Source organism: Papio anubis, unplaced genomic scaffold (genome assembly GCF_008728515.1).
Source record: "Papio anubis isolate 15944 unplaced genomic scaffold, Panubis1.0 scaffold209, whole genome shotgun sequence".
In the NCBI taxonomy this organism is placed as follows: Eukaryota; Metazoa; Chordata; class Mammalia; order Primates; family Cercopithecidae; genus Papio; species Papio anubis.
The window spans coordinates 82,985-88,565 of NW_022162121.1; the positions used below are offsets into that span (position 1 = coordinate 82,985).

General features: G+C 46.6%; 1 pseudogene; it reads right to left on the minus strand.

Moving 5' to 3' along the window:
- LOC116272806 lies at positions 1–72 on the minus strand (annotated as a pseudogene).
- Between the last annotated feature and the right edge of the window lie 5,509 nt (positions 73–5,581).

Here is a 5,581-nt window from a genome sequence, read left to right on the forward strand (position 1 = left end):
AATTTTAATTTACATTTCAGAGAAACTTTTGTAGTAACGAACTATAGAAATAATCCCTGAAAGTATAGTCTTGTAAGATTTAATTTTCAAAAGTGGTTTCAGTAATTTAAAAAAAACTTTGGAATGCACTGATTTATTTTCAGCCCACTGGCTCTCCAGGTGAGAAAAAAATGAACCCTAGAGAGAAGGGTGGTCTATCCAAAGACCCAGTGCATCGTAAGCTCTCCAGGGCTCTGTGGGAAGGGGGAGAGTTCTAAGATCCAAGCAGAAGCCACGGAAGACTAGAGTCTGCCTGCTGGAAGCTTTCAGTCTGGTCACTCTGGGCAGGCAGGCAGCTGGTAGTCCCTATGTCCCTATGTCCACCCAGAAGCTGGAGGAAGAGACTCCATCTATTAGCCTGGCATCTCCCTGAAAGAAAAAACCAGAGGCCAGGTGCTCACGCCTGTAATCCCAGCACTTTGGGAGGCCAAAGCAGGCAGATTACTTGAGCCCAGGAGTTCAAGACCAGCTTGGGCAACACAGGGAGGCCTGGCTGTACAAAAAATACAAAAATTAGCCTGATATGGCGTGTGCCTGAGATCCCAGCTAGACAAGAGAATGAGGTGGCAGGATCACTTGAGCCCAAGGAGGTCAAGGCTACAGTGAGCTGTGATCCTGCCACTGCACTCTAGCCTGAGCAACAAAGTGAAACTCTATTTGAAAACAAAAACAAAAACAGAAAACAAAACTGCCAGGCGCAGTGGCTCACACCTGTAATCCCAGCACTTTGGGAGGCCAAGGCAGAGGGATCACCTGAGGTCAGGAGTTCAAGACCAGCCTGCCCAACATGGTGAAACCCCGTCTCTAGGAAAAATACAAAATTAGCGCAGATGTCGTGATGCATGCCTGTAATCCCAGCTACTCAAGAGGCTGAGGCGTGAGAATCACTTGAACCTGGGAGGTGGAGGTTGCAGTGAGCTGAGATCATGCCACTGTACTCTAGCCTGGGCAACAGAGCAAGATCCTGTCTCAAAAATAAATAAATAAACAAAATGAGCACTGGACAAGGATTTGAGAGACCTGGGCTCCTCACCCAATCATTAAATGATATGGGCAAATCCTTTTCTCGTTGTGGCCCTTACTTTGCTCATTTTTTTTTTTTTTTCTTGAGATGGAGTCTCACTTGGTTGCCCAGGCTGGAGTGCAATGGTGTGATCTTGGCTCACTGCAACCTCTGCCTCCCGGGTTCAAGCGAGTCTCCTGTCTCAGCTTGCTGGGTAGCTGGGATTACAGGCACCTGCTACCACACCCCATTAATTTTTGTATTTGTAGTAGAGACGGGGTTTCACCATGTTGGCCAGACTGGTCTCGAACTCCTGAACTCAAGTGATCTACCTGCCCCAGCCTCTGAAAGTGCTTGGATTACAGACATGAGCCACTGTGCCCAGCCATTTTGCTCCCTTGTAAAATGAGGCTATTGGGTTAAATCATGGTTTCCAGGCAGTGGGTGATGAGAACCAAGATGATGGGGTTCAGATCCTCTTAGAGGCAGCTGTTGTTTTGCTATGTTAATTGTAAACAAGGATTCTGCAGCTAATAAAATGCTTGAAACTCACTAGGCCATGTAACTTAAAGGCCTTTTGACCATTAAATTCAGTGTTTTTGTCCTCTTTCTGTCTCCTGCTTCTCTTCCTCCCCTGAATTCCTTACTCAAATCCCTGAGTTTGCTGGCAGAGACTTCACGATTCTTCAGGGTTGCATCCCTAAGTCTATCTTGCTGTCTCTCTGGAGGCTGGACTCTGCCCTCTCACTTGCACCATGGGAGAAGAATTGCTTCTTTCCTAAGATCGCAGAACAATGAGGGAGACCCAAGGGTCAGGACAAATCAGAGCCAGCCACCCCATCTGGTCCAATGCTGAGCTCTCCAGCTCCCCTGTCTCCCACTGAACGGCTCGCTTCCCAGCCCCATCCCAAGTTAGGTTATTTTCCTGATTCAGACATTTTTGTGGTGTGAAATCATCTCCGCCCAGTCAGCCGAAGCTGGGAGCTCACTCCAGCCCACTGCAGCTTGCTGGCCCTCCCTTTCCCTGCCACGTCCCCACACCCTCAGCTCCTCTCCTCCCAGCACTCAGAACTTCCATTTGATTTCCTTTCAATTCTGCAAAGAAACAGAGTGTCAAGGGCATGTTGGATTCAGCTCTGTCCTCTCCCTGTAGCTCCTGGTGCAGGTCCTGGCTCAGGATCAACCCCTAAGGGAAGGTGATTAACGTAAGTTTGTTAAATCAAGACAGAGAAAGGAGACAAAGGAAGACAGACAGAATCAGACAGTGGAAGGGAGAGACACACTGAGAGTCTGCCATGATCAAGAGAGAGACAGAGGCCACGCATGGTGGCTCATGCCTGTAATCCTAGCACTTGGGGAGGCCAAGGTGGGTGGATCACCTGAGGTCAGGAGTTTGAGACAAGCCAGGCCAACATGTCAAAACCCTGTCTCTACTGAAAATACAAAACTTAGCTGGGCGTGGTGGCACGTGCCTGTAATCCCAGCTACTTGGGAGGCTAAGGCATGAGAATCACTTCAACCTGAGGGCCAGAGGTTTCAGTGAGCCGAGACCACGCCACTGTACTCCAACCTGGGTGAAAGAGCGAGACTCCATCTCAAAAAAAAAAGAATGGTCGGGCGCAGTGGCTCACGCACTTTGGGAGGTGGAGGTGGGCAGATCACGAGGTCAAGAGACTGAAACCATCCTGGTCAACATGGTGAAATCCCATCTTTACTAAAAATACAAAAAATAAAATTAGCTGGGCATGGTGGAGCACGCCCATAGCCCCAGCTACTCAGGAGGCTGAGGCAGGAGAATCGCTTGAACCCGGGTGGTGGAGATCACAGTGAGTCAAGATTGCGCCACTGCACTCCAGTCTGGCGACGGAGTGACTCTGTCTCAAAAAAAAAAAAAAAAAAAAAAGAGAGAGAGACAGAGGTGGGAGACAGAGAAACAGAGATGAGAGAGACACAGAAACAAATGTGAAGAAAACTTACCTGCAACTTAGCAACAAAGCAAAAGGGCGACTGCATGTCCTCTCAATGTTAGACTGGAACACGGTCTGACAAGTCCATCCAGGGATCATCTTCTCTAGGGGATATATCTTGATTTGGCTTGCTACTTACTATTGATGAGGGCTCTGACTTTGAAGTTACATGCTAACTTGCAGCTTTCTGTCCATTAAAAAAAAAAAAAAAAAAAAAAAAGAACCCCAGAGCTGACAGTGCAATTGCCTTATAGGGCATTAACCAGTTTTGTATATTACCCAGCAGTCCTTTTCCAGCATGCTTTCAATGCAGTAGCTGTATAATCTCTTTTGGAATTCTCTTTGAACCAGCTTTACCATCCTGCTTATTCCCTCATTAATGGGTTAAATAAATCATTAACATGTGCTCATTTTTAATTCATTTTTATTCATTTTTTATGAGAGTCATGTTTTTAACTATTAAAAACTATATTCTGATAAGAGAGGCAGATATTGAATGAGACAGAGATGAAGAAAGAGAGAGAGCAAGAGGCAGAGGCAGAGGCAGAGACAGAAAGGGAAAGAGACATAGGAACACTGAGAGAGGCCAGAGAAAGAGATACACAGACAAACAGAAGAAACAAAGGTTAGAGGGACTGAGACCCAGTGAATTCATGCACAGAGTCAGAGAGAGAGAAAAAAAAAAAAAGGCTAGCAGCAGAGATCAAGGTCAGCCATGCACGCACAAAACACCAGAAGTAATGTTAGCCTCTGGGGAAGGGATACATTGGAGTGAAAATGGAGCTGAAGGGGAGGGACTTGTATATTTATTTATTTATTTATACTTCTATCTTGAATTTCTTTCTTTTCTTTTCTTTTTTCTTTTTTCTTTTTTTTTTTTAATTAGAGACAGAGTCTCTCTATGTTGCTCAGGCTGGTCTTGAACTCCTGGGCTCAAGTGATCCTCTTGCTGCAACCTCCCAAAGTGCTGGGATTACAGGCCACTGTGCAGGCACTTTAATTTCTTATGAGAATATGATCATGTGTTATTTTATACTTTTATTTTAATTTTTATCTTTTTAAGACAGGGTCTCACTCTGTCACCCAGGCTAGAGATCTGTGGTGTGTGATCATGGCTCACTGCAGCCTTGACTTCCCAGGCTCAAGTGATCCTCCTGCCTCAGTCTCCAGTGTAGCTGGGACTACAGGTGCACGCCACTAGGCCCAGCTATTTTTTTACTTTTATAGAGATGCGGGGGAGGGGGTCTCACTATGTTGCGTAGGCTGCTCTTGAACTCCTGGGCTCAAGCAATCCTCCCATCTCCATCCCACAAAGTGCTGGGATTACAGGCGTGAGCCACCATGCTCAGCCCATTTTACATTTTTAAAATAGGCATAGAGGGAAAGGCAAAGAGAGACTGTGAAAGAAGCAAAATCACTAGAGAGAGAAAACATCAAGAAAAGCAAGGACAGGTACACCAGCTGTTATCTGTTAATCCAAGCGCTTTGAGAGTAAGTAAAATTCTTGAAGATTAACTGTGACGTTTTTTCTTAAACTTTCTAATTTTTGTAACTATTAAGGCTGATTTTTAAAATCATGGTAAAATAAATATAAAATTCATATGATGAGTTCTTGATAATGGAAACATCATCACTGTGAAACAAATGTAGGCATTGTGTGAGGCACAAGGGCTACAGTGGTGACAAAGACAGACTAGGTCCCTGCTTTCATGGCACTTACATTCTGGGGAGAAGGCAATAAGAAAATAGGCCCATAAACAAACACACAAGACAATTTTTTTTTTTTCCTCTCAGACAGAGTCTCGCTCTGTCACCCAGGCTGGAGTCCAGTGGCACGATCTTGGCTCACCAAAACCTCCACCTCCCGGGTTCAAGCGATTCTCCTGCCTCAGCCTCCTGAGTAGCCAGGACTACAGGCGAGCGCCACCACGCTCAGCTAACTTTGTTGTTCTTGTTGTTGTTGTATTTTTAGTGGAGACAGGGTTTCACCATGTTGACCAGGCTGGTCTTGAACTCCTGACCTCGTGATCCACCCGCCTCAGCATCCCAAAGTGCTGGGATTACAGTCATGAGCCACTGCGCTTGGCTCTCTGAGATCATTCTTAGCCCCTCAGGCTATGACTGGCTTATGAGGGCCAAGTGCAGCTTGGACTGAATCCAGGCCTGGGACTTTCTACCCCTTAAGGTCCTTTTCAGTTTCCAGCCCAGAGTTTTGGCCCCGAAGACAGGCAGCATCCAGCTTCCCTCAGCTGCTCAGCTGGCCAAAAAACAAGAAAGCCACCTCGTGCTCATGGGAGGGCAGCCACGGGAGTGGGTCTGTGTGGGGCCCAGTGCTGTGGGATGCCCAGGAGTATATAGATCCATTTCAGAGGCTCGCCAACCTCTTCACCCAGGGACTCTTCTAGGCCTCTCCTGTGCTTTCCAATTAAAAATATCATTTCCCTAATGTTTCTCAGAGGCTCTCAGAGGGCCACGGGAAAGGCAGCCAGGGACGAGGCAGAGGGGAGAGGAGGCCAATATCTAAAACACAAGGAGTAGTGGCCCAGAGCAGGACTTCTGAGACTTCAGTCAT